This window comes from Chinchilla lanigera, unplaced genomic scaffold (assembly GCF_000276665.1).
Source record: "Chinchilla lanigera isolate Chin_1 unplaced genomic scaffold, ChiLan1.0 scaffold00023, whole genome shotgun sequence".
Taxonomy (NCBI): Eukaryota; Metazoa; Chordata; class Mammalia; order Rodentia; family Chinchillidae; genus Chinchilla; species Chinchilla lanigera.
Window position 1 is genome coordinate 15,539,379 of NW_004955424.1, and position 21,045 is coordinate 15,560,423.

Below are 21,045 nucleotides of genomic sequence, written 5' to 3' on the forward strand. Positions count from 1 at the left end.
ATGGTATTTCTTCCTCTAGTGGCGAGTCTTTTCGGGAGATCAGGAATTTGCAAAGTCATTAGCTTCCTTTCCTAGACAAAGAGAGCCACAAGGTCACTACCTCTCCCACCCTCAAGCCATCGGTGGGGTTTATTTAATTTAGTTGCACAGACACCTTCAGATTCTAGTCTAAGAGTTCTCAGTCCACTGTAGCTTTTACTTTTTATTTCAAATACGCTTGAAATATCTCCTAATTTTGGAGCTGTGGTTCCCCAGTCAGGCAGATGATTTGTGTGTCTAGGAGGTATTTTAAGAAACACAGATTGTAGGGGGTCAGTCAGGCCTGCTGCATCAGACCCTTCATCAGCATTTAGCTACTATTTACCAACTACTTTATCAGTGATGTAATAACGTACTTTGCATAGTGGATACTTAATAAGTGGCTTACAGATTTATCTAAAAACTGGAGAGAACAAGCGATTTTTTTCTTAAAAACATGTAGGACACTATATTCAATGTGATATTATAAAGTGAATTTTTTTTCCTGCAATAATATAGGAATGAATAATGAGAAGTATTCTCTATGTTCAAAAACATGAAAATACGGATTGGCCCACCTGCAGAGTGCCAAATGAGATCTACTGAATTGCAGAGAAGTGTTTTAATTTACAGCTTTTTAAAAAAAAGGACATACATAAAAATGTACATTTATGGTCAATTGGTTGAAAACTGACATGAATAGAACACTTTCTTTGGGTTAAAAATAGATTGTTTTTATTTGCTTTTAAACTTAGCATCTTTTAAAAGCTTATTTATTAAAAAATGCAGCCCTAAAATATGAGTATGGCTATTCTTGGGCTAGAGATGTCTGCTGTGGTTTTTTGTTTTTTAAGGTATAGTGTTAGGGATCAGATCAAACCCAGGGCCTCAGGCATACCAGAAAAGCGCTGTACCACTTAGTCCTGATTATTCATTTTTTATATCAGCTAAATGTAGAAAAAATATATACTGTACTTGAAAAATGTAGTGTTCTGATGCCTAAAACCATCACAGAGTTCATCTAACTCAGTCTTCCAATTTCATAGATGGGGATACTGAGACCCATTTAGGAGAAAAGTGAGTTGATCCAGACTTGGGTGGGTATCTGACAGTTACAGCCTTACTTAAATGAGAAGAGGAATGTGGGAAAGACGAGAGGGGAGTTTTTCTTATGGAACCTGGGAGCCCGAGTGCTGCTGACCCATGGGAGAGTCTGACATTTGGAGGAAGAAAGCAGTCAGGGGTGCTCTGTCTCTTGCACCTCTACTCCTTCTGCTCCGGCTTTGCTCTTTTCTTTCTCTGCAGATAGACATTCTCTGTTCACTCTTTCATGTGGCAAGTGTGGTTGTGCACAGCTCCCACTTTCACTTGCTGTAGTTTATAAAGTTGCCTGCACAGATTTCTAGCGTACTCCACTTTCCTGGGAGAGAGAATCTGAGCGGTCAGGTATCCATCAGGGTATTACTTAGTACAAATGTGACTGGTGGGGGAGAGGGCATGTCCAAAGGGGAATCACTGAGTGAGGCCGTCCATCTCTTCCAAAGGTTTCTGCTCTGAGAATGCACTAAGAAATTGTAGTACTCTGGGGGGAAAAATGAGAAGGCTCTGAAACAAGTTAATGGCAACAGGTGTGGGAAGTGAGTAAGCAGATTTGAAGTAGATGGAGAAAAATGGTCAAGATTTGGTAATTAGTTGGTTCTTAGAAGAAGTTTTTGAAGATAGGGTGTGGGACAGATAGTGGTTACGTTCACAGTCATAGGGAACACAGAAACTGAGGCTGGGGAGGCATGGATGGAAAGGGTAGAGAGGCCTGAGTTTGGGGTCCTTGTGAAAATGACAAGTGGAATTACCCACCCGGCCAATTGAGAGAGTCAAATACATATGTGTGGACCTCTGGAGACAGAGTTGTGTGTAGTCTTCAGAATGCATGAGATGTTCAGGTGCTGAGGGTTGAGATTACTCAGGGTGAGCTGAGAAGACTCCAAACTGAACCCCATGGATACACTAGCATTTCAGGATTAGGAGCTTTAAAGGAAATGAAGAAGTAGGCAGAGATGTAGGGGGAAGAGTGAGAATATTGGACTGAAGAATGTCATCAATGAGAAGTGCTGCACTGCTGCCACCCGAGGGGCCCTCTGGAAAGCTTCTCCTGGATTGGGCCCCCAGAGAGGCCCTAGGCCTTGGAGAAGGCAGTAATGTTATTACAGGATGTTTCAGAATGATTGTGAGGTTGATTATGGGGAGGGGGATGGGCAATTTAAAATGTCTATTTGCAAAGCCTGGGGCTCACACACCTGTCCTCCCAGTACTTGGGGAGGCTGAATGAAGCAGCAGGATTGCTGCGAATCTGAGGCCAGCCTTAACTACATAGTAACACCGTGTCTCAAAAAACAACAAAAGATGTCTAGTTTAAAGAGAGGAAAGGGGTGGTGGCCAGTTAGCTAGCCGAACTAAGGGTGATGAAATCTCTCCCTTCCCACCTCCCCACTTTCTTAAAGAGCAGAGAGCCTTGGAGTATGTTCAGTATTGGTGGGCGAGAGGCATAGAGAGGAGCGATTGGTGGTACAAGGGAGGGGGCAGCTTTTCTGGAGTGAAGTCCCTCAAGGGGGCTGGATGGGTTCTAGAGACAGGAGAGGGGTGGAAGCAGGGATGGGGCTGATGGAGGAATTTGGAAGAGGGAGCCGTGGGGACGTTGCGGTATTGTGGGTACAGTTGGGACTTTTTAGGAGCTGAGGACTGCTGGGGCTGGTAGGAGGGGAGGAGTGGAATCCCTGTTGGGCATTGAGAATTTAAAATGATGTTTTTGACACTAGAAATCTCAGATCCAGAAGTGAGCGGTTGAGCTGTACACATCAGTGGTGTTGGGAAAGAGGCCGTGTACGCAGCAACAGGATCTCACTGCCTTTGAACTCCAGCCTGAGCCAGGTTGTCGGTGTGCTCAGCGCCGAACTCTCAGGTTTCCTTAGGATTGAATCACTAATTGCGATGGAGCAGGCTTTGACCGTAGTCAGCATCTCTTAGTATTCAGCTCCCCGAGAAGAGGCAGAATGGATCTTTTTGTTCTGAATGTCTCAGAAAACACTCTCCACGCCCTCATCACACACTTTCACTAATGTAACCCTATTGCGATGTGTGCGTGATCTGATTTTCTAGTGCTAACCATTTTTCACTTCATTTCAAACCCTTGACTTGCAGCAATTAATTATTGCTTGAAAGCTGAGAGGTGAGGTGGCCATGTTCCCTTTTTCAGCCTCTGGGGAGCGGTGGGGAATGTCGGAAGTTCTGTTCCTCCCTCCTCCCAGCTCTGGGCTTCCCCCCAGCTCAGACCATATTGTCCTGGGACCTTGGATTTCTTGGGCTGCCTTAGTGAAGATGATAGCGAGGTGATGAGTTTGAGGGGAAGAGCTCCATCTTTACTCCCCAGGCCCTCCCCAGCCTGTCATGCTGGCCCCCTTGTGATGTGCTTGTGCGTCCTGTGCAGACAGACATGGGAGGGATAAGGGGAGGTCCTGCTGATACCTGGGCTCCTCGTTAGCACAGTGTACACTGCGCCCTGCCTCCTGCTGTTAGAGCAGATGCAAAAGGCAGGAGACCAGGGGTTGGGACCCGAAAGGAAGACAGGTAACTTAAGCTTTGTGGCTGAAATCCTTCCTGCAGTCTGCTCTAGAAAACGATCTCCTTCTCTGCACTGGAAGGAGGAGGAGGGTGTGCTCAAAGCCAGTGCACCAGTGGTTCCGTGGCACCATCCATGTTGTTGCTCAGCTCTTCCTGAGCTGCGTGGGGTCGGGTGCTTCACCTAGCATGAGCACAGTGGGCAAAGTGGTAGGACAGCATTTCTCCCTAACACTGGGGGACTGAAATTCTACCCAATATCTCAGTCCCTTGGAAGTGCACAGTGGCCCCCCTAATTACGGCAGGCCAGAGGTCAGACAGCCGAACCCTTGCTGTATTTCCTTTTCTTTGTGGTAAAATGGGACTTGAGTCTCTGCCGAGTGTTGGGCAACTCGATGAGGAGATCACAGTACCATGCGCTAGTGGGCCCTTTGGAAGCAGGTTTTGTGATTGTGCTGTAGGAAGCCAGCCTGGTAGGCCCAGGTCAAGGGCACTGAGCACAACCCCAGGTTTGGGCAGAAGACTGGGATGCTGTTGCACATGGTGGACCTGTGCTGGGCCCCCTCAGAAAGATGGGTTTCGTAATACTTGCCTCGCAGGGTTATCATGAGGATGCAATTAGATAATGCACGTGAGCGGGCGTAGTGCAGAGCTGGCTCTCAGTAGTGCTATTTTTGGACATGTCCTAGACAGATGTGCCGTGAAGTAGCTGGGAGACGTGAAAGTCTGATGTGGAATAAGCCGTGTGGCCCGTGTGGTGTGATAGTGCGTGTTTCTTTCTCCCTTGTGTGCCGATCTTATTTCTGCTATTACCGCAGCGAGTTTTCAGACTGCTGTCTAGGGTGATGACACTTCCGTGGTCATGGACTTGATCTTAGAAAGGCGAGTTTCTGGAGGCCACACAGAAATGCCACCGCGTGGGCTGAGGCTTCAAACTCCCAGAGTGTGGCTCATTGAGCTTGTTAGTATAATTCACGTTCGTTCAGTCGCTTTTTGAGTGCTTGTGCATACATCACGTGTTTATATCTTCATTAAAACTCAAGCGTAATTGTTAACGTAAATATTCTAGAATCATACTCTGTTAAAGACTCATGCTTTCCTTTTGGTTGGGGAGGGAGTGTAAGTCATTGTCTATGTTGTGAATGGAAAGGATGTTTTTCTGTTTGAATCTCAGAAAGTCACTAGGGCGAGGGATTGGGCGAGTGGAGAGTGAGGAAGACTTCGTAAGGGTAGTGGCCTGGCAGAACCCCAGGATCTCCAGATGAGGTTCTCCCCTCTCCAGGCTATTCTTCTTCTCCTTCTGTTTCTACTGAGTGCTGCCAGCGGACCGAAAAGGCATTAGTTCATCTCACTGGCCTGACCATGATTGAGAGGTGGAAACTTTTTCCAGGAACTTAGCCAGTGGGATCATAGTAAGCATAGAAACAAATTAATGTAAACCTTCATGATAAACAAAGTATCTAGTTTTAAAATAAAACAAGGTCAGTAACAGTGCTGTGCACAACCATGTTGGAGACTTAGGCAAAGAAAAATCAATATTGAACCTGTCTTTGTATAAAAATTTGAAATCTGCACATCTGTAATCCCAGCACTTGAGGGGCCGAGGCAGGAATATTACTTCGAGTTTGAGGTCAGCGTGGACTACATAGAGAGTTCAAGACTAGCCTGAATTCCATAGTGAAACTCTCTTTCTAAATAAATAAACAAATGACATTTTTTAAAAAATGGAAAATTTATCTATTGTGGATTTTTGCCCTAATTTTGGGCAAAAATATTGCAGTAAAATATTTATATTGAATACTGGGTTTTTGGCACTGTGCTAAATTTCGTGCATGGGGCAAATGCCTCATTTCCCATAGGTTTTATACCAAAGGCAAAAGTTTGCCAAAGTAATTACGCTTGTTAATTGGTGCTGGTATGATCCTGGTTCTTCTTGGAGATTTATATAAGCCTCCCCAAAATTGGAGGGTAGGTTTTTCTTAAAAAACAGCTGGGTGTGGTGGTGCATGCCTGTAATTCCAGCACTCAGGAGGCTGAGGCAGGAGGATTGAAATGAGTTCAAGGCCAGCCTGGGCCACATAGTGAGTTCAAAGCCCGCCGAAACTACATAGCGAGACCTTATCTCCAACAAAAAAGTAAGACATGGTTTTTATAGTAACTTAAGAAAATAGATAAAAGGACAAGAAAGAAATTAAATATCTATAATCCCATCATATACAGGTTAGAGGGTCTTAGAAGTCTTTTTTGTGTGCTTTAGTCATAACATTTAATTGTATTTCCTTCTAGTCTTTTTGCTGTATACATACATTTTTCTATTGCTGCAATCTTTTTTTTTTTTTAATGATCTTTTTGAGGCAGAGTCTCACTCTGCAGTTCAGGCTGGCCTTGAGCTCACTTTGTAGCCCAGGCTGATCTCAAACTTGCAACAATCCTCCTGCCTCAGCCTCCCAAGTGCTGGGATTATAGGAATGTGCCACCACACCTGGCATATAGCTGTGTTCTGTTTTTTTTTTTTTTTTTTTACTACTTATATTTTAAAGAAAATAGTACAAAAAAAAGAACAATAGCAAAATACAGACAGCACAAAGCAAGGGCATTAAAAATAATACAGGGTTTCAAACCAAATGATAGAGATTAGCAGTGGTTGTTATATTACATATTGTTATCTTCAATGAAGTTGTTCAGATTACCAGATGTAAGAATAGAAAATTGATCACATCATTAAAGGGAATAAGAAAATGATAATTTAAAAGAGCATTAAAGACAATACATAGTGTCACTAGGCAGGACTGTAGGAATTCACCAGTGGATATTACACTGCCAATTGTTATCATCACGTAAATTGCTCAGATTACCAGACACAAACGTGGCCTCAAATATTTTTGTACATATTTTATGAATACTTCAGGTTGTTTCCCTCAGATAGATTTCTAGAAGTGGAATTTTGGGATCAAAAGTGCTATTGGGCTCTTTATCCATATTGCGCGTTGCTTTCCAGGCACCTGCTAGCTGATGTTCCTGCCGGGAGGCCTGATCGCCTAGCTCTGACGGCTTGCTGATGATACAGCTCTCACTCCTCTCCTTGCTTGACTGACTTGTACCTTTAACAGTGGTACTCGACATTCTGGTAGAATTTGTCTCCCTCTTAACCTGAAGTCCTGTGGGAGCCTCTGATCTTCAGGTCTACTCCTTTTCCTTATTTGGCACCATTTTCTTCCAAACCCTGTGGCATCTTGGTTTCTTCTGGTATCTGTCCTGCCCCAAAGGAGCAAGCACTTTCCTAATTAAGGTGCATATATTTTTTTCCTAGTCTTTTGGCTGTTCTGCTCTGACCTTGTAGTCTTTCTTCAACTCTTCATTGCAAACTCTAAGACTCTGGCTGTTGGAAACCATGTTCCTCCCAGGCGCATGTGCCGTCTCTGGTGTGTTTTGGTTGATTCTCCTTTTTTATCAGTCTGCTTGAGTTTATGCTCCTTTGCTTTCTAAGCTGTTAATGCTGGGCCTCTGCTCCAGCGAAGCATAGCTTCTTTATGTTTTGTTTGACACTTGGGTTCAGTTTGAGCTCAGCTGTGCCCCAGAGGACTTGGGAGCGGGACATCCCCGGAGCTTTACTGCACCACTAGCGCTGCCACTGAGAGCCAGAAACGAGTTCCACAGCACTTGCTGTTTTCCTTCCTGTTCGCAGACCTCGCTTGCATTGTAGTCACTCACTCAGTTTCTGATTCCCTCAAGAGTGTCTGGTGGAGCAGACTGGAAGAAGCTCCATGCAGAAGCTGGTGCCTCGGAGCCTTCCCCAAGCCCACAGAAGGGTCACACGGGGCCAGAGCCAGGGTGAGCTGCTCGCCTCAAGCACAGAACTTAAGGGGTCTCCAAAACTCAGTAACTAAGAGAGAGAGAGTATTTGTGTGCAGTATTTTAAAAATAAAAATGAATGCAAAATACTGTAGTGAACAAAATATCAGTTTAAAGTAATGCCAGGGTCAGTAACTGTGTGTTCAGCCAGCTTGTACCCTGGACAACAGGAAAAATCAGTAACAGTCATTCTTTTTGGGTCCAAGGCAAGTGGCCCACTGCCTTCTAGCCCCAGCCTTGGTTTTACAACAGAGGCCATTTTCCTTGACATAATTCATCAATTGGGGCTGGTAAGCTAGTTCTTTTTGGAAATTTAGCTTCTGACAAGTTTCCCCTCGTTTGTCTGTGGCCTAGTTTTTATTTCATCTGATATGAAGGACTCCAACTTGTGCATTTCCTCCAGTTGGAGGGCTAAATCCTCTTCTCTGAGATTGCTTTTTGATAATCCCCAGCAAAAGCCATCTTCCCAGCATCTTCAGGTAATGAGTCTTCTGAATGGTGAGATTTTTTTGCCACTGTTTATTTTTAATTAGAACATCAATTGTATGTAATTATGAGGTACAGTGTGGTGCAGCATATAATATCAGATTGTGGTAATTGGTATATCTATCACCTGAACCATTTATCTATTTTCTGAAAATCTAGCCTTTAAATTAAAATTTTTAACTCATCAAGTGTGATTTTTAATGTTGTTTTAATCATGTTTTGAATATTTTGTTACAGAAACCTGCAATTGTTAAAATTATAACTCTAGATTATATTAGAGCTTATATATTAGTTTTTTTTTTTTTTGAAACAGGGTATTGCTGTTTAGTTCAGGCAGGCCTTGAACTCATGGTGATCTTCCTGCCTCAGTGTCCGAGACCTGGAATTACAGGCCTGTGCCACCACACTGGGCTGTAGCTCATGTATTCTACAAACGTATTGATGGAAGATATCTTTGGGTCATTGAGAGCAAGTAACAGGAATTTAATTTAAATTAGACTAAGTGAAAAGAAATTTTTCTTTTGATTAACACAGGGGAACCTCCTAGAACCTAACAGCACGAAGTGAAGCTAGGTTTTGTGGGGTTTGGTAGGCTATGAGGTGGCTGGTCTGCCTGTCTGCCTCTCTCCTTTTGGGTTGTCCAGCCAGTGCCATAGTGCTGCCCATCTTTAGGTGGGCAGGTCCTCCCCACTCAGTGTACTGACCTTCGCACCAGTCTTCTCTGTAAAACTTGCACAGACAGATGCAGAAGTGTGCTTTACCAGTTCACTAGGCGTCCCCTAGCCCAGGAGAGCTGACACTCAAGGACTGGGGATGTAGCTCAGTGGCAGAATACATACATAGCACATGAGAGACCCTGGGCTTGATCCCAAGCATCAAAGGGAAAAATCATTGACATCCCAAATTAAGCATCCCAAATACTAAAAATATGTTTGCCAAACATATTTAGAGGGAAATTCATTGAGGTTTCCATTGATTTGGAAACTTAGCAGAAACGGGCTGAGTTGATATTCATATAGATGGATGATAAACAGGTATTAAAGTGAATATAGCAAAATGTAGGGTGTAGGTGGTAGAAATATGGATGTTTGCAATATGATCTTTTCAACTTTACTATGTCTGAAATTTTTTCTGAGTAAAAATAAAAGTTTCTTATATGCTGCTGCTTCAGGGAATTTGGACTTTCCTGGCTGGGGGAACTAATGAGTGCTTTTAAGAGGAGTTACTAGATACACATTTTTGAACAGAAAAAGACCTTAGGCACAGACACTTAGAACTTTCTGGAAGGAAAAGAGGATGACATGAGTTAAGCCAGGAACCGCAGGGGTGGAGTGGAAGGGATTGGCTGTGGATTTAGAGGGCAGCATGGTCAAAGCTGCTTGAGAGATGGCATGAGTTGGGGCAGGGAGGAGCGTGTGCGCTGGCACACAGTCCTGCGTGAAAGACTGCTACCTGGAGGCTGGTGGATGAGGGTGAGGAAGCTTGAGCCTCAGAGGAAAGGAATTAAATTGGAATGCTCTGGAATTAATCGTTGGGAGCTACAAAAATGTCAGCTTGCTTTCTGAGATGAGAGCGGTCTCATCTCAGAACTAGGAGAGCTGGAGAAGAATAGGATGACCTGGATAAATTATTTGTGTCTAGAGACTGGTTCTAAGGAGTCCAAAAGAGCTAAAGACTTTTATGTCGTGTATCTTTGAGCCAGTACATTTCCTGTAGTTTCTGAAACAGATTCAGAGCTCTCCTTAACCTGATCTTCCTACCAAAACAGTAAGTGTGGAAAACTAAGTAAGCTTTGAAGCAGGAGGTTAAAACAGGAGTTAACTTCTGGGAGCTGAGAACATGAGGCAAAATTTCATCTTACTGAATCCTCTGTTCTCCTTTGGGGAATGTGGACCAGTAACACACGTCAGGTCAGAGCAGGAATGCCTGGAGCCAGATATTGCGGCCCAGGGGCGTGGGAGCTGACACACCTGAGCACTGATGTGGTTCGCTCGGCTGACCTCAGCACACCACTTACTAGAAGATGAAGTTTGCAGCCTGTGCCGTTGGGATGAGCAGGGTTCCTGCCTAAGAGGCTCCTGCTCTTCACCTGAGGGATGGTGTGGAGTTGCGCATGGAGCTGTTTGATTTTCCTTCTCAACTGAAGAGGGTTTTCATTTCCAGCACAAGTGTTATTTTTGAAAGAAGGGATTGTGTGTAGTACAAGTGTTTGTTACCATGACAGCACAGAGATTTCTCCCCAGAAAGCTGCCCTGCGGACATACTGCCCGAGCGTGAAGGGTTCAGGCAGCTCTTGTCTCACACTGCTCTCAAGTGTGCCAGGCTGGGTAGTGCAGGGGTTTTCCCTTGGAGATTACTTTATCACCAAGAAAGTGTTCTCTTGGTGTGTGGTGCTGCCGCCCCCATACTGGATTCTAACCTTTTGAAAAACTGTGACTCTGTAGAGCTTGTTGTTGTCACTGTTGCTTTGTTGTTTTGTTGTGTGTTGGAATCCTCTGCAGTACTAGACAAACAAGTTGCATAACACAGTCATCGAGTGTCTGCTCTGTAGCAGGCCCTGTGCTGGATGGCAGATGCCACAGTGAGTCAGTGGCATCTGACTATCACTCTGCCTTTGTGCAGTTTACACCGTGCAGGGAAGAAGGCATTAGTCAGGAATTACCCACGTAAGCACTTAATTACATTTACGATATGTCCTGCAGGAAAAGTGAGGGATGCTGTGCATAAGAAGGGACTTAACCTGATTGAGAGGAACTGGGGCCCAGGGCCAAGCAAGAAAGGCTTAGTCAAAGAAACAATATCTAGCCTGAAACCTAAAGGATGGTTACTGGGAGCTGGCCAGGCCAAGGATTGAGAGGCAAAGAGAGAAGCCCGTGCAAAGACCCACAGGCAGGCGGAGTACCAGCCGCTCTCAGGAAGCAGGAAGGCTCTTGTAGCCGCAGTAGGAGCAGTGGAAAGCTGTGGTGTCTGAAGGGGCCTGGAGAGGTTACATTCCTCGGGCCCTCCAGGCCATCTGCGGGAACAGGGGATTTTATTCTGAGAGGAGTCAGAGCCGCTGAGGAGTTTCAAGTAGGTGAACGATGCCCAGTTTCTGTTTTTAAAAGATCACCCTGGCTGCACTGTGGAGAACAGAGCATGCCTCAGTGTGGCCTGGTAAGCTGCTCTGTGGACTCCAGTGGATAAAGAATGCTGGCCCTGCTGCTGTCTCACCACTTCTAACACATGTGCGGCTTGAAGACCCCATGGCGATAGTACAGCGAAGCTGGGGCCAGGTAGCTTGAGGAAAGGGCCTCTTAGGGTCTCCCTCAGCTGTTGGCTGGCCGGGTCCCGTGTGCTCTGATTCTGTGTGCAGTAATTGACAAGCCTTGGACCTATGTGAACCAATTTGATTCTTGAACTCTCCTCTTTTATTCCAGGTAGGTAGCTGCCTTTTCGGGAAAGAAAAAAATCTGAGGGTCTTGATGGGAGGGTCTCCTGCCAAACCCCCAGTGAGAACCCCACCAGCTAAAGATGTTCTGTAATCGTCACAGTGCCGGAGAAGAGCTGCTTGTCAGCTCTCCACGTTGTGCCTGGGCTGCGGCCGCAGCTGGGCTCTGTGATGTTTCTTACCACTGCCGAACGCTTGCCAGGCTCTGACTTTGTGCCCACGGCCCCACTGAGGAGAGGAGGTTGGATACTCAAGTCATCCCCCATCTGGGTGTTCTTTCTGCCCGGGGGAAGGACTGCTTTGACATGTTCCCCAGAAGGAGCTGGCACATGGTGGTTTTTCATTTGAGGCAAGTGAGGAGAGATTGACGTTAAAAACAAGCCCCAAACCCCCACAGAAATCAGTGTTGACACATGCTTCAGAGTGACCTTTTCTCCTGCTCAAGCTTTGCTGTGCTCCTTGCCATCTGTTCTAGAGTTTTGAAAATTGTTCCTTCCAAAACTTTTGGCAAAGTTGTCTCATGGTGGTGTTTGTCAGCGTCTTGGTCATCGCTCTGTGGGGAAAAAAAAATTACAAACACTATAGATGGTAAACCCGAGTCCTCACCGTAGAGGGCTCCGCCACGAGAGGGAAGTCCTCGGGAGACCATTTAGGCTTTTCTCAGTGCCTCACTTTCTCAGTCCATCAGGTGGAGATTGTAATATGTGACCTACCTACTTCACAGGGTCTAAAAAAAAGTGAAGCAGACTGTCTAGTTCAGTCCTAGCCTGGAGATAGGTTTTCCTTGACCTGAACAGGATGTAGGAGATTTTTTTTTTGAAGTCTGTTGCCTAAATGTAAAAATTAGGAGATTTCACCCAAAAGTTGAGCTTCTCTTGGAAATCAAATGGCTTGGCATCTGTTCCTTGGCCTGTATGTCCCCATGGCCATGGATGGCTCACCCTGAAGAGTGGCTGCCCAGGAGTGGGGCACACATTTTCTTCTTTGCTGCAGCCCCGCTCACGCTGTGAGCTCCTGGGCAGTGAATGTGTCATCTGCCTCGCTCTGTGATGCCTGGGCCATTTTGCTCCTGTGTGCTACCTGTCTGGCCCTATGGGACATTTGGGCTTCTGCATTGATCTTAAGAAGATAATTTTACATTTAGAACTTTATAATAATAAGGTTTCATGCAGATGCACAGGGTCTTTAGAGGCAGAAAGATAGGAAATACCTTTATTCTTCACTACCTCCTGTGTGCTAGGTGCTTAGCCTGTCTTTGAAGCTTCTTGAACACTGTGAGGGGGATCTTAGCTGCCCTTGACAGGTACGAGGACAGCTTCAGGGAAATTGTAGCATGCCCGAGCTGGGCTCTGAACCTCAGCTGTTGGACTTTGAAGACATACCACACTGTCTGTAGGTAATGTAAACAGTAGTGGTATGGGCCCCTATCCAGAAGCCACCTGGATGCATTTTTACCTATGCTGGGCATGTGAGTAAGTGCTGTGTATGTCACTTGCAGTGGTATATAGTCCTTCTGTGTTCATAAAGTACTTTTACAGGCTAGGGATGTAGCTTAGTGGTAGAGCACTTGACTACATGCATGAGGCCCTGGGTTCAATCTCTAGTGTTGGGGGAAAAAGGTTACAGGTGGACACAATGGCACATACCAGTAATCTCAGTTACTGAGGAGGCTGAGACAGAAAGATCTTAAATTTGAGGGCAGTATGGACAACTTAGTGAGACACTGTTTCAACAAAGGGGGAGGAGGTTGGAGATGTAGCTCAGAGTACTCCTGGGTTCAATCCCTAGTACCATAAAAAACCTATACACACATGCAACAACAACAACAACAACAATAAGGAAGACAAAACAAACAAAAAAGCCTTTTAAATAGAGCTACAGAATATTTGAGGGGTACCTTTTTTCCTTTAAAACAGAGTTGTCAGGTGTGGTGGCACATACCTGTAATCTGAGCATTCTGGGAGACTGAGGCAAGAGGATCACAACTTCAAGCCCACAATGAGCAATTTAGCAATTTAGAATTTAGCAACTCGGTCTCAAAATAAAAATAATAGAAGGGCTGGGGCTATAGCTCAGTACGAAGACCCTGGGTTAAACTCTTGGTACTATAAAACAAAACAGAGTCATTTCCTCTTTTTCTAGCCTCATTGCCAGAATTATTGGTAAACATATAAAAGCAGAGCTAATTTATTTCCAGCTGAGAAGAAATTTGGGTGCAGAGTCTGAACCTTAAGTGGAGTCAGTTTTTCCTTGTGTAGCCACTGTGGAGCTATCTGTAATCTTAGGGTTCGAGAAACCCAGTTTAAAAGTAACTAATGTAGTCTTATTTTCTTCAGATGAAATAGAGGGCAAAGAGACCAATATCTTGTCCAGGAGTGCCCTTTCATCTCTATCTGCTGAGTAAATTCTACCTTAGCTGGGTTCTCTGATCTTTTAGAAGAGCCTTGGAAGACTTATTTTATGCTCATTTTTCTCTTCTTTGGGTAATTTAAAGAGAAATTGCATCAAATAAGTAGTGTCCATCGAGCTTAACCTTACTTTAAAAAAAAAACAAACCAGAGTTTGTGGGTCAGGGAAGTGGAAAACAGAATGGAAAATAAGCTATTGTCAAGTTTTCTTATTTTGATATCTTTTGACTCCTTTGGCTTGTATCTTCTTTGGCTCTCAGACAAATGGATACCATTCCTGAAGGTGGAGGGAGGTAGGCCTTATGTTAGGAAATGAGGTTTCCTTTTAACTTTAAGAAATACGCAGGTGACAGATATTTTGTGCCTAGAATCTAGGCTTGGTTTAAAAATATCTAGCAAAACTTCTCTGGCAGCAAATCCAGAAACCCTGTCTCAGCACCATGACGGGCTTTTTTGTCTCTCGTTCCTGTTCTAATCAGTCTCATTGTGTGCCCAGCTGTTTCCCATTACCACTGATAATCACTTTGGTGTTTTCTTCTCTACGGCTCACCTTTCCTCCCTCAGCCCTCACTGTTCCTTGCTAAGGGGAAGTCACTGGTGTCCTGCTTTATTCAGAACAACACCTGGGCCTGGTACCATCCAGGGTGATTCAGTGTTTGACACAGAGCCAGGAGAGGCACTGCTTGCTTCTTCTAAAGCCCCATTGCTGATGTTAGGTATCATGATGAGACTCCTGAGGAGGTTTTATTTATCTTTTAAAAGTTTCATCTGGAGATTGTGATTTTTTATTGATGTCAGAACTAAAAGAGATTTTAGAGACATATAATTCTCCCAGTCAGTCGTGTGGAGGTTGTAATACATGACCTGCTTGCTTCACAGATCTTAAAAGATGGAAGCAGGGCTATCTAGCTCACTCCTAGCCTGTGGAAGACTGATACATTTATTACAAACTCTCACTTCTTCCAGCAGAGATCTAGACAGTTCTGTCATCTTATTTGAGAAGTAGAGATCCCAGTTATCTGTGTAACTCTGTTGGTGGTGCCACAATCCTATGCTTATGAAAGCCTTTTATCAAGAGAATGGTGGGAAACAGCTACATCTTGTGAGTTTAAATGATGCAAGGTCTATAGGAAAATACAAATTAAAATCACAGTGATATTGGTGTGAACGAAGGTGAATGGCTAAAATGGAAAAGACTTAAGTGTTGACAAGGATGTGGAATAACCAGGGCTCTCAAGTGACTGTTGGGAATATAAAATGGTACAATCATGGTGGGGAGCTGTTAGGCAGTTTCTTGTAAAACTGAATATGTGCACTTTGCCATATAACCCGACAATTCCATTTGTAGGTGTTGGGGTTGAGGAGGCTAGAGGAGTAAATTCATGTGAGGTCCCCAGAGAAAGCACACAGAGGCAGATAACAGCAACACAGCAGTAGCAGGCAGTTGAGGAGAGCAAGAGCTGCCTGTGTCTTTATTGGTTAACTCTTACACAGGTTGTTATCACATATTTACATTCTTACACGATGGCCTCACTGGCACACGCATAGTTCTCCACTGCTAAGTCTTGGTTATATAATGGTGCCCCGTTGTGTGCCTGTGCTGACAACAGGGTCACGTCCTCAAAGCTGTCTGGAAGCGTCCTTCATGTCCTGAGCTTTGAGCACTTTGGAGCAGTACTCCACAGTAGGTATTCACCTAAAACAAACGATTATCTGTGCCTATAAAAACTTCTGTTAACATGTTCAATTCACAATAACCAGAAGCTAGAAACAATTCAGGTGGCCTTCAGTGGGTTAATGGTACACTAATTATGGCATATATCTACAATGGAATGGTATTTGGCAAAGCACCCCCCTGCCCAAACTACTGGTACATGTAACCACGAGGATGAATCTCAGAAATACTATGTGGAGTGAAAGAAGCCAGACACGAAAGAGCACAGACTGTAGAAGATGTGATCAAAATCTATGGTGAATATTTCAATTACAAAAATTACTAAGGAAAAAGACACATTACCCCGCCATTTCAAAATACTCTTCCTTGCTTTACACACCCTTATCCCATCATTTTTACCAGTTTCTATGAAGCAGTTCTGGAAGTCCTCTTTTGTGAGAGTCTTTACAAGGCATGATAAAAAATATGGTGAATGCTGCTGCTGAATTTCACAAGCAGAAATGCAGGCTCTTAAAAATACTGATGTGTGGGCTGGAGATATAGCTCAGTGGCATAAGTGCCTGCCTGCCAAGTGCAAGGTCCTGAGTTCGATTCCCAGCACCAAAAAAAGGCAAAAAAATATTGGTGTGTATCAGTGATATGTGCATAGCTGTGTTTATAGTGGCACAACTTGTAATAGATAAATCTTGGAAACAGCCCAGATGCCCATCAATTGATGAATGGATAATGAAGATGTGGGTTTTTTTTATATAATGGAGTACTATTCTGCTATAAAGAAGGATACTCTTGAGACAATTCTAGCTAAATGGAGGCACATTGAGGCCATACTCTTCAGTGAAATAAATTGGACATACATGTGTAAAAACCACATTGTTTCTCTGGTGTGAGAAATGGAAAGTGTAAATAAGGACCAAAATGTATAATAGGTATTGTGAAATAGGAAGAAAATGTTCAAATGGAAAGGGGAACTAGGGAAGGGGGAGGGAGGAAAAGAAGGAAGAAAAAATTAAAAAATGATGACGAAAGAAGGAAAAAATGGAAACAAAGCTTTTGTAAAGAAGGAGGGGGAGGAGGGGTTTAAGGGAAGGGTGGGGAATGGGGAAAAAAAGAATCAAGTTACATCGTGTACAAATTCCCTATAATGAATGTAATCATCATATATACCTAAAATGTACCAATCAACTTAATTAAAACCAAAAAACTTACATAGTGGTGCATGTATTCATTTGCCTCATTCATCAGATCTGGTGCCAGGAGGCTTCTGGTTCCTTCCCAAAGTCAAAATGACCATGAAAGATAACTGTTTTGAATAGATTCAGGTCATTAAGGCAGCCACGACACCACAACTAAAGACAAGCAAGAAGGAGGGCTTCCAAGACTGCTTCAAAGGCGGCAACACGATGGAATACGTGTAAATGTGCGTGCTTGCGTGTGAGGGTAGGGACGGGCAGGGGAGGGGTGTTTTGAGTGGGATCAATGACAGTGTGTCTTTTACTGTCATCAATTTTTTAAAACATTAAACATTTTTAAGCCTATCTCATAGGATTTCATACATTTTAGGGTGAGCGAAGCTAATCTGCAGGGCTGGAACATAGATCTGAAGTTCCCTGAGGTGTTACAGAACAGGGCAAGAGATGGTCTACAGAGGAGCATGAAGGGCTGACTGCAGTAGTAGATTGACTGTGTGATAGTTACAAGAGTACAGGAAGTGAAAACTCATCAAACTGTACATGTAAAATTAGTGTGTTGTGTTTATGTAAAGTGCACTTAAAGAGAAAACTAAAAAGATGAGGGCTGTGGTTTGACTTCTGCTCACTGGTCTGTATGTTTAGAAATGAACACTGCGGACAAACCAAGTCCATATTCCTCCATGGCAGCAAGTGTGCAGAGTTGCACAGCTGCCCGGCCGTTACCTGGGTCAGATAGATTAGTGTCCCAAAGTGCCACTTTGCCTTTTCTGTTCTTTTAAGTAACGGAGGAGATTCAATTTACTATTGAATGCTCACTATGTGGTGAGCTCTGTTCCAGGGCATGACAATCCAGAAGGGAATGAACCAGACAAAAATCTCTAACCTTATAGTGGATTGTAAATATCCATCTACGTTTTCATCAAAAATTAGGGAGAGAGTGTCAGACCAAGAATACTATATATTTTAGGGGAAATGGGAGAAGGTATGTTTCTTTGTGTAAGTAAGAAACACCCCGACAGGTGTAATAGACAAAATATGGCTGTGTCAAAATTATCATCCCTGCTTCACCTGCTTGCTTCACCTGACAGATGAGATCCTTTTTGCTTTTGTGATTCAGTAAATTCATGAATGAGATTACCTTAATGTTTCAGTAAACACCATGAAGCAGAGAGTCTAGCACCGGCCAATTAGGTTTTCCTACCTCTATCCAAACCATCCTTACCTTAGCTCTAGATTTTTCCATTTAACCAAGATCTTGGGATGCATCTTGGTCTGAAATAAGCATCTCTTTTGACAGTCTTCTGTGTTGACAGCTCCTTCTATAATAGCCCGGATCCTGCTTATTGCTGGCTGAGAGTCACTGCACTGATCTGTGCGGTAGACGTATGACCCGTGCTTGAGAAATACTGTGGGTGGTGTCTCACCTTCATCTTCTGACCTAGTAATTTACACCTGTATTTGGTTAATCACACAGTGACAGTGGTGAACATTTTTGTAATGACTTCAATTTTGGCTTCAATTTTGAATTCGTAATTAAATCCTTTTCACCTAATTAAATCCTTTTATAGACATAGACCATTTTCATAATGTGCTTCTGTGTTAGGCATAGTAATTCATTGCCTTGCTTATAGATTTATCATGGTCATAGGCTTGGAGAATCTGGCCTAGCTTTCCTCAATCAGTTGTGCTTGTGGGAGAGTGTGGTAGGTGACCCATTTCATCCATCCTGGCAGGAAAAGTCATCTTGCTTAACTACACTGCTTCCATCTGTTGCTGCTCTGCTCCCATCTGGTGGCAGTTATCTCAAATTGCAGCACCGTCAACCTTCAAAAAAAAAACCTATTTTTTTGTGGTGCCAGGATCACAAACTGAAATGCCATTAACACATGTCATGTACAAATTCTGGGTGAGGGCAATAGTCCATCAAATCCTCTTTAAGCAAGAAAGGCAAAAACTGTGATAATCAGTATATGAGCTAATAATACTTGTGTGTATATTTTGGAGTTTATGTGCAAGTCGTCTTTTGACTTCGTGGGACAAGTCATCTTTTAATTTCTGTGTCACTTCGGTATAGTGAAGGGGTTGCTTATTTCAAATAAAGGAGATACCTAGTCCCACTTTTTGTTCTGTAGCACTGTCAGATACCTTATTGTCTAAATGGGTATTACATGGGTCTTCTCCACAATAGGTGAACAGGAAGAACATTTTTTGGATAGTCAGAATGGCATGGTTCCAGGTTCTGCCCTTAACTAGCCATGGAACTCCTAAGCCTCACTTGGTTTTTCTCCCCCAAAAACAAAATTCTTGGACTTAATGCTCTGTAGGGCTTAATGCTACTGATGCAAAGCCTATATAGTTCTATGAATTTTTTAAACATTCAGAATATCCATAAAATGAGACTCATTTGGACTATATATGAAATAGTTATGAGTATAAATAGAAATTTCACAGTTTGTACTACCACATGCCTCGATTCTAAATAATTGCAGAATACATCAATGATTTTAATAGCTTTTTGGAAAAATAAAAAAGACTAATACCATCGCATTAAATCTACATTTTTATTATAAGACAAATTCTGGTACCCTAAATTTAAATGTAAAAAGATACGTATCTTAGAATTTAGAAAGTGTGTATGTGTAAAAGAGTGGAGGGAGAAACATCTTAAATTTCAATGCTAGGTAGTTTAACTAAATACCCAAAATTCTGGAATTAAAATAAATAATGGAGCAGCTTAATGTATTATAAGAAAGTGGAAGAGATTAGAGATTAGAAACACAGCAAAGGTTGGATGGTAAATTTTTATGTGAGTACTGTAGAAGAACATAGTGACATAGAAAATATACAGAAATGCAGTCTCTGCTAAATCATTCTCACAGTGCACATTTGGGAGATTTGAATTCATTAATTTTGTTTTTACAGAACCATGTATGTATTTTATGAAAACATGGAACAATGCTTTGTGATTAAGGCTGTGTTTGGTTGTAGGGACTAGAATCTTACTCAACTTGCAAAAGTGTTAATTACTGTAATGATACAACAGGAAATACCATAGACAATCAACAGACAGCTTCTGATGTGCCATTGAGGGTCAGGGGAATTAGAACCAATTCTCAAGCGTTACTTCCTAGAGGCTGGAGATTTCCATAATGGCTGCTTATTGATCTATGCCAGTTTTGCAGGTGGCTGGTAGCTCCAGTATTACATTATAACCTCAATTCAAGTTCTTGTACTGATGACTTCCTTCTGTGTTCACTTCTGTCTGACTAGTGACCATCTGTGTACATAGCCTAGCCTAGCAATGTTTTTTTGCTGTACAGGGTCAGTGGACAGGATGTGCAAGTTAAGTGATGTGGTGTGCAAGGCAGGCAGATGGAATGAGTGGTCAGTGTAGTTGTGCTTGTTCCAAAGCCCTCAACTTTACCAGCTTTTCTGTGCTTTGTCTGTCTAATCCTCTTTACAAGGTCATTGAACACCTCAGACTATGCTTTGGAAGTGAGATTGAAGCTAGGAGTTCTAACAGTTTGTGTAACTCTAGAGGTTAACAAATAACAGAGCATTTGCAAATTCCTGTTAGAGTTGTATAAATTTCTGTTAATGAATTGTCAAGTGAGGGTACTGCAGATTTTAAAATGTATACCCAATAATTGAATCCTAAAGTCTGCTAGGTAGAGAGCATTCTCATACTCTCATACTACATTTTTTTTTTTTTGCCTTTTTGAGATAGCGTCTCACTATGCAGTTCAGGCTGGCCTTGAGCTCACATTGTAGCCCAGGCTGGTCTTGAACTCGCAACAATCCTCCTGCCTCAGCCTCCCAAGTGCTGGGATTACAGGTGTGTGCCACCATGCCCGGCCGGATATTACATTTTGTGTCTTCTTCATAGCCCACAGAATAGGGAGAGCAGGAGGCCTTCAAGGTTTATTGATTTGAACTGACAGGTGAAGGGAGGAAGGGTGAGAATACAGGAGATTCTTGAAATGTTGACTGTTTATAATAGCAATTCCTAAAATAATTTTCTAGCCTCTCTGATATGAGAGAAAGAGTCCTGGACTTAAGTTAAAAACAAAGCAAAACAAAACAAACAAAACCTTGGTTTAAATCGAATCTCTTTTGAGCCTTTGCTTCCTTCAGCTAGTTATTGTTTTACTGGGAACATAACTCCACCCTCACAGGACTGTGCTGCAAATTTAACAAGAGTGTAGAATGCCTAGAACAGCAGTTGGAATGTAGCTAGATCATTTTGCTTCTTCCATTCATTCATCTGTTTACCTGGGGGTTCTTTGAAAGATAATCACTGTTCTTTCTTGATTCTTGGATGACTGTTTAGGAACGTTTCTCTCACTCTTGCACCTAGTCCTGTAAGTCGTATCTTGT

General features: G+C 43.1%; 1 protein-coding gene across 10 annotated transcripts in view; it reads left to right on the plus strand.

The window, feature by feature from the left end:
• Aak1 (AP2 associated kinase 1) overlaps positions 1-21,045 on the plus strand; it is a 159,689-nt gene that overhangs the window by 58,596 nt on the left and 80,048 nt on the right. Inside the window, exon 1 of one of the 10 annotated variants that reach the window (XM_005385643.2) lies at positions 11,175-11,384. The exons of the other annotated variants lie outside the window; for them this stretch is intronic. The gene's annotated coding sequence lies outside the window, so the exon portion shown is untranslated. Of the gene's footprint in view, positions 1-11,174; positions 11,385-21,045 lie in introns of those variants that run through there. 10 annotated transcript variants of the gene reach the window in all.